Source organism: Sapajus apella, unplaced genomic scaffold (assembly GCF_009761245.1).
Source record: "Sapajus apella isolate SASKATOON/1434 unplaced genomic scaffold, GSC_monkey_1.0 scaffold98, whole genome shotgun sequence".
Lineage (NCBI taxonomy): Eukaryota > Metazoa > Chordata > Mammalia > Primates > Cebidae > Sapajus > Sapajus apella.
The window spans coordinates 3,937,695-3,949,472 of NW_022437038.1; the positions used below are offsets into that span (position 1 = coordinate 3,937,695).

The 11,778-nt window shown below is 36.2% G+C and overlaps 1 pseudogene; it reads left to right on the forward strand.

The window, feature by feature from the left end:
- Positions 1 to 482: 482 nt before the first annotated feature.
- On the forward strand, positions 483 to 2,096 carry LOC116536103 (annotated as a pseudogene).
- The last annotated feature ends 9,682 nt before the right edge of the window (positions 2,097 to 11,778 follow it).

An 11,778-nucleotide genomic window follows, 5' to 3' on the forward strand; every position in this document is an offset into this window, starting at 1 on the left:
CCTTTGATTCATCTCTTCATGATTAACTTAGGTACGATTTTCCTAAGGCATGATATTATCCTGTCAGTTTAAGAAACTTCAGAGTAAATCAAAACCTGATGATGCCTATGATCACAAAATAACAAACATGTCAAAATAGAAGTGTCGTTTTAAAAAAAAATTTAATAGCAACTTGTATCTTCCATCAAAATCCACTCAAGGAATTTCCAAATATCAACTAGCTTATAGTTAGAAAGTGGATTTCATTCAAAAGTTAAATGTGTATTTGAATGAAAATTTATTCGGTATTTCAAAAGTATCTTTTTTTTTGTGATACAGTCTAATGTTTATTTTTATGTGATGGCAGGTACACTTGAATTTTCAATTTTTAAAACATATAAAAAGTGGTTAGGGACTAACATTTGTATCAATAGTTGATAAATCTCTAAGACTGTTTATTACACAGCAGAGTACAATGGTTGTGCTAATGCCAACAGGGCACCATGGAATTTAGTCTAAAAATATCACTAGGCTTTATAGAAACAACAACCTACGCTGCTGGTTTCAGAATTTCAGGACATGATCTGGTTCTAATACTAAGCAGTCTTTTACCATTTTTAATGTTGTGTAGTTTCATGGTATTTAGTTTGGGAAGTGTTTTAAAGTATGGATCTATAATGCAGAGGTATTACATGCAGTACCTTCTTGGCTTTGATGCTGTTGTCCTCAATGAACTCATGCAGAATCTTTCTGTTGGCCCGGAGATGACTCAATCACCGTGTCCTCTGTTGTTAACACTATGACTTTTATAAGCGTAAAATAAGTCGAAGATGGGGAAATATTTGATTCCAGAGGAATGAGATTAGATTGGTTTAGGTTACAGGCATATACTAGTGTCTCTAAAGCTTCACTTGGCCTTTCAGATCACAGAGAACTTGGAAACATGATGAATACAGTAATTTTTTCATACAGAAAGGGAGATTCTTTGGTGGAAATGTCGCCGAAAACATCACAGCTCTACATATTTTGCTTTTATAGTCATGCTCCTGAGAAGATGCTTTAACAGTGTTTGGAGTTACTTTCTCGGTCAAGATACTGAACTGCATTTTCACCACTTTGCACTCATTTTATCTGTTGCATTCATGAACTGTGTGCAGAGAGTTACATCATTTTGGAGAACGTAGTCTTTCCTTACGTAATATCTTTCTAGATGAAATGGCAAAACAAGCTTGAAATATCATCACAGATATCTGCACAGAATAGTGTACTCTTAGTGACTAGTTGCTGCCCAAGCATGGTGTCAAAACCATCAGTCAAGCAGTGAATAAGAAATCAACAAAACAAAACATAACAGACTAGTAAGAAAGGGTAACCTGAAAGGGAGAGACAAGGCATTAAGTACATGAAGAAAAACAGGCTGGTTGTATCTAAACTTGACAAACTGCACCCTGCACTTTCTGAGTTATGTTTCCTTATAAACTGTGTCTCAAACATGGTGTTATGGAAACATACCTTTACTCCATGTAAAGGGAATATTTGACTTCCCATCTGGAAATCCTCTTTACTAAGTCAATTGTTGCGATGATTATGTATAATTGAGCCACACACAAAATGCAAAACCATCAGAGCTTCTAACGGGTGTAAGAGCACACATGACCATACTCCAGCCAATATAAAACTACATGTAGATTGATATTATAAGAGTATTAAATGATGTTTTTCTTCAACAAACACAACATTTAGGCAGCTATGGAGAAGCAACCATTACGAGTCTATACACAAATTGGTATTTGGAAACTTTGTTAAGATAAGTCAGCTATGATCATGTAGCTTATTTCCCTGCAATGAAAACATTTGTGAAATTACCTACAGAAAGTGAATTAACATTCAATGTATAGGAATATTCTGACATATCAGAAATGAGGTCACTATTAGAACTACTCAGTCCATATGGTATGAAGTTCCTAAGTGAAAGCTTCATGTGGCATATTTCATCACAAGTTGCTAAACTTAAGAAATTTGTGGAGAATGTTGATGTGTTAACACAAATGTGGACCAGCTTTGACAAACCAGACCAGATGGCTGCACTCTTTAAAAGATTATCATCTGTTGACAGTCTTTATTTTGAACCTAACACTGTTGTTAGACCCTAGAGATTTAAAGATGGATACGACAAATTCCTTCTGTGTCTTCAAGGAGCTAATGAATTTGAAGCACGAGTGAAGACAGGAATAGACAGTCAACATATGAAGGGTTTTATGTCCTAAGTTAATGGAGTTTGAATTTGAACATGTGGTCAAACCGAAACCACCAAATGGTTTTCATTAGAGAAGTGACATATCAGATTTCTATTAAAGTCACATGGCAGTGTAGCTAAGGGGCTGGAGGAGAATAAGTAATGAGAAGACAGGGAGTTTACATTTCTTGAGTGCTTACAATGTGCAAAGTATAGTATTAAATGTTTTATATTCATAATTTCCCTTTATAACTACAGTAACACTTATTGACAAGCATTACCATCTCCATTTTACAGCTGAGGAAAATAGGTTTAAAAAGGTTAATTTCCCTACAGTGGCAATTACAGCAAAACACATTGTTGGTATCTGAACACAAACTGACTTCAAGGTCCATGCTTGTCTTCTGAGCTATGCTATTCATTAGGAGGCACCGTATCTGTCTAGAAATAAATGATGATGAAGGTCTGAACCAAGATTGTGTCAGCGGAATGAAAGGAAAGGGAAAATGTGAGAAATATTCAAGGGATATAATTGGCAAGAAGATTTGGTTATTGTGCAGATTTGGAAGGGGGAGAGCAAGGAAGAGTAAGGTGTCAGGAACTTCTCTCATGTTTTAACTTGCCTAAATGAGTTGATGGATGATGATGTTATTAACTTAAATTGAAAAAGAACAAATGGAAATAGCAATGTTGGAGATACAGGACAAAATGGGAATAGCTGATGGAAAGAAGTGATGGAGGAGATGGGAAACAGCACAGGTGGAGGGGTTACATCAGTTGCTTTTTCTGTAAAGGGAGGAGAGAGGCTAAGATTATGTACAGATATAAGTGTTGGAGGGGAAATAATATTAAGAGATTTTAGACTCAATGACTTCTGTATTATCTCTGAAAAAAGGAAGTGAATGCAGGAGGCAAGCAAGAGGAAGTGAACTTGAAAAGAATAGCATTAAAGGTTTGAATTAATCTTTATGAAATGAAAGAGGGAACCGATCACCATTATCTAATAAAATTACAAAGCATTTTTTTTTTTTTTTTGCTCACTGTCATATGATACCCCTACTAGAACTTGGTCTCAAGTTTATCATTTAATGTTTTTGTTCTATTTTTGAAATTAAAGTTATCATAAATCATAAATGAGGTAACTGATATCATTATTCATCCATAGGGTCAGCATTCTTTTTTTGCAAAGTGGTGGGAACAAAGTATATTCTCACCAAAAGCAGACAAGCTTTTGTTTGAAATTTTCTTATCTGGTTCTAATATAAATGCTACATTGGCCTTGCAAAATGAATTAGGAGGGTTTTGCTTTTGGTATTTTATGGAAGACTTTGAGTAAGACGGAAATAATCTGTTTTTTGGCATTTCTATGAAAACTTCTTAGAGCCTGGTCCTGGTGTCTTCTTCACTGGAAGTTAAAATTTGTTGTTGTTGTTGTTGTTTTATTATAAGCCAAACTTATTTAATGGATAGAGGGTTATTCTGTTTTTTTTATTTCTTCTTGAGTCACTTCTGATGAATTATATTTTTCTAGAAATTTACTTATTCAAGTTTTCAAATTTATTATAAAAATTGTGGACTGTCTTATTATCTGTTTAATATCAACATCTATAGTTATCCTCTTTTCACTCCTAATATTTTTGCACTTTATCTCTTTTTTCCTTGATTAGTTCCATTGGAAGTTTTTCATTTAAAAAATATTTTCAAAGAAACAACTTATATCTTTGTTGGTCTTTATTGTACATTTTCTTTCTAATTCATTAAATACTACTCTTCATTTTTTCTATTTTCCTTTGATTTATTTACTTTTCATATTTGAAGTTTTTGATATGAATAATTTAATCATTATTTCCAACATTTAGTCCTTCATAATATACCACTTTCAGGCTATAAAATGTTTTCCAAATACCGCTTTAAGTGAATCCTAATGTTTTTGTAATCATTTAGTTATATTTTCTCATTTTCATTATAAAGTCTTCTTTGACCTATGAGCTGTTTAGAATTTGTTTGTCTTTAGTTGCTGATAAATGAGTTTTTCTTGTTATATATTAAAGTGTTTGTGATTTTTCATTTGCTTACAGAATAGTCAAAGAATGTTATTTCTATGATAACATTCCATTCACATTTGTTGAAGCTATCCTTACAGGCTAGCTTGTGGTTAGTTTTCTTAAATGTCACCTGTATGCTTATAAAAAATGTATATTGTACACTTGTTGGGTACAATATCCTATTTATGTCCACTAGATCAAGCTTGTTAATTGTATGATTCAAATCTTCTATATTCCATTAATTTTTAATATAATCAAATTGTCAATTACTGAAAGGCTTATTTTGAAAGCCCCATAATGATGATATATTATTCAACTTCTCTCTGTAAATCTATCATTGTTTTTTATGTTTTGGGAGCTATCTTACGTGATGAAAAGAAGTTTAGAATTGTTTTATCTTTCTGGAAAATTGAACCTTTGCTATTATTAAGTAGAGACAAGCTTTGTCTCTAGTACAAGGGGTTTTTTTTGTTTTGTTTTGTTTTTATTTTTTCAAAATTAAAGTCTGGTTTTTCTGGTACTAATGTATCCATAGCCACTTAATTTGAGTTACAATTGCATAGTATAATGTTTTCATCTAGTAACTTTAGTATTTCTATTAAAAGGTATATAAATGGATATTTTTAAAAGTCTATCTAACAATCTTTGTCTTTTAGCCTGAGAGTTTAGTCCATTTGCATTTATAGTACCTACTGAGTGACTGAATATATATAAATGATCTTACATATTCTCTATTTGTACTATTTTCTCTGTTTCCTTTGTTTTTCCTTTCTTGTAATATTTTAGACTGATTCATTTAAAAAATCGGTGGCTACTAGGTATTTTAACATGTTTATTTCAACCAAGTAAATTGTAAAATTGTCAACATTGTTACCCTCCACCTGAATTATTCGAAGACTTCAGAATGCTTTACTTGTCATTGTCACCCTTCCAGTGCTACATAACTGCAGCAATAGTAAAAACACTGTATTTTCTTTCTTACTTTATTGGAAATGTGTCTCGTGCTTCTCTGCTAACATTTGTGATACCCTTTATCAAACTATAAAAGTATCTTTGTATTCAAATAATCTAATTTTTATCACATACTTTTTTTGTTTCATTGATATAGTAATGACTGCATGGACTGTTGGGAAAGGCTCTGAGGCTGACTCTGGGCCTAGTAAGAAACAGTGGAATACCTGGCTCCTGTGGTCTGCCACGGGCATGTGGGGGACAGAATGGCAGTATGTGTGCTATGTTACCTTGGAAAGCATAAGTGATGAAATGAAATGTAACACAGAGAAAGCATGGCTTGATTTTGGTTGGGTAAGAGAGCAAGGATATGTGCAGAGTACTAGGCTCTTTGGCGAGAACAAGAGAAATAGCCTTGTGGCCATCCTCGACAGCTAGGAGATTAACAAAGATACTAGATCACGGGGAAAGTAGGTAATGGGCAAGGTAGGCAATTTTCAGAGACAAATTATTTGTGTTTGATTTTTTTATGGCTACCCTTAGAAGGAAAAAATAAGTTGCACATCTCTCTTGTGGCAGATCCTACATCCCTTTCTCTCTACTCATTAGGTTAATAAGGAAATCAGCAAATCACCTGTCACTTCATATTATCTGTTTTATTGCTGCCTTCTATTAGTGTGGTTGCCAGACACTTGAATGTGGTACATATTAGAGGTAATACAGCAGGATATTACCTACATGCTAGTCAGCGGCCAAAATCACAACCTCATTTGCTAGAGAATTTGCAAATAACCAGTCTTTCAGGTACTTCTCTAATTTTCACCAAATGTTGTACGTTTGAAAGCTTCATTAATCTAGTCCCATTAGGATGGGTAGGGTGAATGATTTTATGGCTGTAGAAGGTGAAGTAGCAGAATTTGCAGCTCTTAAGAACATTGCTACCATTCATTTATGATAATGGAGTGTAAGTGGTATTAAAATTCCCCTTCAAAATATTATTTGGAGTAAAAGAGCATCAAATGCATGGTGAACTTGATAATAGAATATTTTAAACCCAACAAATGCTTATTTACTGAAATTAATGGCTCTGAAATGACAAGCATCCGAGTTGTCATAGAATCATGGTATGCATAGCTCTAGCACAGCAGGCAAGGGAGAAGCTAAAAGCAAATAAGTGACATTCTAGAGGGAAGGAAACCATATGTATTCAAAGGAGAAATATGACTGAAAAAGCCTTTCATACTGTAAGGAATTTTCAGCCATATTTGACCTTTTCCTGAAATGAGAATGCTTTATTTTATGGTGAGAAATATTCTGTTTAGAAAAAGCAAACATTGTTGTTTGGGGAAGAATAGTTCAGGCAGCCACTTTGAGTCAAGATGAGGTTTGATGATCCAGAACCATAACCCCTGGGATTGGATTTTTGTTTAAGATCAACAGATATAACATCAAAGAGATGTTCCTTGCAAATATCTTACCATTTTTGTCCTTCATTGTCATTTCATTTTGTCCTTCCTTTGATTTGCCATTTTTCTTCAGTTTTGTCTGCCCTGCTGCTAGAAATGACTGTTGGGGAGATAAAGCATGAAATAGGTAACCTCATGTGGGCCAACAATCTTTCTTTTCCTCTACAGGTTCATTTTTATGTATCGATCTGTACAGGTGCATCCTATGACCAAAGGCTAAAAGAGTAGTACATACTATCTAGAGCAATAGATTTTATGAAGGGAGTATTTTGCATACAAACCAATACAATTGGCAGGTTTAATCAAGTTTTCTATGTGATTAGGCTTTGAAAGTTATAACTGGTTCTGATAGTAAAGAAGTACAGTTTGGAAACAAATTACTACTCTTGTCTTTATGACATGTATCAATTTACATACAAGCTGCATAAATCACCTTTTATATTTTTCTGCAATGGAAAAATACTGCAGGGCATTTTAATAACCAATAAATTATATGCTTAATGAACCAGATCAAAATATAAATGGTATGAGTCAAACAACCCTACGAATGAGGAGTGGATATTGACTTGATAGAAATTCGGGTCACATAGACTATAGGCTGTTAGATCCACCACAATTCAAGAGAGTCCGTGCTTATACTTCATCTATGATCATCACATGAAAATTCTTCTTGAGAATTTATAACTTATTTTCATGCCTCACCTATCTACTGCTTATATTATGCTTCAGACAAATCAGGAGTGAAAACAGACAGTTTCTGTTTTAACCTTTCATAAGTATTACTCCAATAATTTATACAGTAACTCTATCAGGCCTGGTGAATTAGTAGAGAAAGCTTTTCTGAATCACTTATGTAAAGCAACTATGCACATCTGACATCACATTGGAAGCATGTTAGAGTCCACTGATAAAGGGATGTAGTCATAGAACCAACCAAATACCTTCTCAGTTTTCAGATATATGAATGGAGACCCTAATAAGGTTATAGAAATTGGATGAGAGAAACGCATGAAACTTGAGTTGTTGCACTAGGAGTTTCCAAGTTAATACGGGATACTATTGCTTCGTAATCTTCTTGTATTTAGGATCACATATGTCCATGCGTTATAACAATAGAGAAGTAAGAATATGTTACCTAACACTTATTGATGTTACTTTTGCTTCTTATTAAACAGTGAGATGGTGATATAATTTTAAAGAAAACTGGATGAGAGGACAAAGGACGTGGAGTTTGCAAACCACTAACGAAGGTGCCATCAACTAGCTGTATAATTCTAGCCAAATCACTTCTCTTGAGCTTCCATTTTCTCATCTATAAAATGAGGGAGTCAGATAAGATGATTACTAAGTTGTTGTTGTTGTTCTTGCTTATCTAGTTGGTATTGTTAAAAGCCTGAGAGTTTGCATATAAAATTTGGTAAAGTTGTATCCTATTGTATAAAATAGTCATACTACTGAAACATTGTGTACATTAATTTCTTTCTATACTTTGTGGGGAGGAAGACAATTGTATTCTGAGCGCTATGGAGAATACTGTTACTTAAAGGAAACCTGTGATGATTGTTTTTAATATATGTGCTGTGGAAGGCAGCATTCTATGATGATTCTTTGTGAAGCAAATAAGCCTTTGTAATGCAAATGTTCATATTCTAATGTTTCTATTTTCAAGTTTCCATTTTAATATATCAGGCTTGTTTGCTTCAAAGTACAACTAAACTTTACATACTAATAAAAATTCACATCCATCTATATATATATATATATATAATCATTTTTAGCATAGGGGAAAAATTTTCTTCCTCTTCTGTATTCTTAAAGATTTACTGATAGTGCCACTTATTTAGCTATATGCCCTAAAAATAATTGTCATGTATTGGTTAGGAACTCAGTCTCTGGAGTCAGACAGCCTAGGTTTTAAGTCTGGTTCTGTTGCTTACCAGCTGGGCAGCTTTGACCAAAATGCTCTCTGTTACTGAGCCTCAGTTTCCTCATTTGTAAATATAATATAACAGGAGTAGGGCTGGCAAGATGGCTGAATAGGGACAGCTCTGGTCTGCAGCTCCCAGTGAGATCAAAGCAGAAGGTGGGTGATTTCTGCATTTCCAACAGAGGTATCCAGCTCATCTCACTGGGACTGGTTAGACAGTGGGTGCAGCCCATGGAGGGTGAGTCAAAGCAGGGTGAGGTGTCACCTCACCTGGGAAGTGAAAGGGGTCAGGGAAGTCCCTCCCCTAGCCAAGAGAAGCCATGAGGGAGGGTGCCATGAGGAGCAGTGCAGTCTGGCCGAGATACTACACTTTTCCCACAGTTTTCGCAACCCACAGACCAGGAGATTCCTCCCGGTGCCTATGCTACGAGTGCCCTGGGTTTCAAGCACAAAACTGGGCAGTCATTTGGGCAGACATCAAGCTAGCTGCAGAGTTTTTTTTCATAACCCAGTGGCGCCTGGGATACCAGTGATTCAGAACTGTTTACCCCCCTGGAAAGGGGGCTGAAACCAGGGAGCCATATGGTGTAGCTCATTGGATTCTACCTCTATGGAGCCCAGGCAAGCTAAGATCCACTGGCTTGAAATTCCCACTGCCAACACAGCAGTCTGAAGTTGACCTGGGATGCTCAAACTTGGTGGGGTGAGGGCATCTGCCATTACTGAAACTTGAGTAGGCGGCTTTCCCCTCACAGTGTAAACAAAGCAGTCAGAAAGTTCGAACTGGGTGCAGCACCCACCACAGCACAGCAAAGATGCTGTAGCCAGACTGCTTGTCTAGATTCCTCCTCTCTGGGCAGGCATCTCTGAAAGAAAGGCAGCAGCTCCAGTCAGAGGCTTATAGATAAAACTCCCATCTCCCTAGGACAGAGCATATGGGGTAAGGGACAGCTGTGGGTGCAGCTTCAGAAGACTTAAACGTTCCTGCCTGCCAGCTCTGAAGACAGCAGTGGATCTCCCAGCACAGCACTTGAGCTCTGCTAAGGGACAGACTGCCTCCTCATGTGGGTCCCTGACTCCTGTGCCTCCTGACTGGGAGACATCTCCCAGCAGGAGTCAACAGACACCTCATACAGGAGAGCTCTGGCTGACATCTGGTGGGTGTCCCTCTGGGACAAAGCTTCCAGAGGAAGGAACAGGCAGCAATCTTTGCTGTTCTGCAGCCTTTGCTGGTGATACCCAGGCAAACAGCATCTGGAGTAGACCTTCAGCAAACTCCAGCAGACCTGCAGAAGAGGGAACTGATTGCTAGAAGGAAAACTAACAAACAGAAAGGAATAGCATCAACATCAACAAAAAGGACATCCACACAAAAACCCTATCCAAAGGTCACAAATATCAGAGACCAAAGATAGATACATCCATGAAGATGAGAAAAAAAAAAGTGCAGAAAGGCTGAAAATTCCAAAAAACCAGAACACCTCTTCTCCTCCAAAGGATCACAATTCTTCACTAGCAAGGGTAAAAAACAGGATGGAGAATGAGTTTGATGAATTGACAGAAGTAGGCTTCAGAAAGTGGGTAATAAGACATTCCTCCAAGCTAAAGGAGCATGTTCTAACCTAATGCAAGGAAGCTGAGAACCTTGAAAAAAGGTTAGAAAATTGCTAACTAGAATAATGAGTATAGAGAAGAACATAAATCACCTGATGGAGCTGAAAAACACAGTATGAAAACATTGTGGAGCATATACAAGTATCAATAGCTGAATCAATCAAGTGCAACAAAGGCTATCAGAGGTTGAAAATCAATTTAATGAAAGCGTGAAGACAAGATTAGGGAAAATAGAGTGAAAAGGAACAAAACCTACAAGAAATATAGGACTATGTGAAAAGACCAAATCTACATTTGATTGGTGTACCTGAAAGTAATGGGAAGAATAAAATCAAGTAGGAAAACACTCTTCAGGATATTATCCAGAACTTCCCCAACCTAGCAGGGCAGGCCAACATTCAAATTCAGAAAATATAGAGAACATCACAATGATACTCCTTGAGAAGAACAACCCCAAGACACATAATCGTCAGATTCACCAAGGTTGAAATGAAGGAAAAAATGTTAAGGGCAGCCAGAGAGAAAGGCTGGGTTATGCACAAAGGCAAGCCCCATTAGACTAACAGCAGATCTCTCTGCAGAAACCCTACAAGTCAGAAGAGAGTGGGGGCCAATATTCAAGTTTCACAAAGAAAAGACTTTTCAACCCTGAATTTGATATCCAGGCAAACTAAGCTTCATAAGCAAAGAAGAAATAAAATCCTTTACAGACAATCAAAAGCTGAGACATTTTGTCACCATCAGGCCTGCCTTACAAGAGCTCCTGAAGGAAGCGCTAAATATGGAAAGGAAAAACTGGTACCAGCCACTGCAAAACATACCAAATTGTAAAGACCATCAACACTATGAAGAAACTCCATCAACTAATGGGCAAAATAACCAGCTAGCATCTTAATGACAGGGTCAAATTCACGTATAACAATACTAGCCTTAAATGTAAACAGGCTAAATGCCCCAATTAAAAGACACAGACTGGAAAGTTCAATAAAGAGTCAAGACCCATCGGTGTGCTGTATTCAGGAGATCCATCTCATGTGCAAAGACACACATATGCTCAAAACAATGGAATAAAGTAATATTTTCCAAGCAAATGAAAAGCAAAAAAAGTAAGTGTTGCAATCCTAGTCTCTGATAAAACAGACTCTAAATCAGCAAAGATCACAAAAGACAAAGAAGGGCATTACATAATGGTAAAGAGATCAATGCAACAAGAAGAGCTAACTATCCTAAATATATATGCACCCAATACAGGAGTACCCAGATACATAAAGCAAGTTCTTAATAACGTACAAAGAGACTTAGACTCCCACACAACAATAGTGGGAGACTTTAATACCCCACTGTCAATATTAGACATATCAATGAGACAGAAAATTAACAAGGATATCCAGGACTTGAACTCAGCTCTGGACCAAGTGGACCTAATAGACATCTACAGAACTATGCACCCCAAATTAACAGAATATACATTCTTCTCAGCATCACATCATACTTATTCTAAAATTAATCACATAATTGGACATAAAACACTCCTCAGCAAATGCAAAAGAATGGAAATCA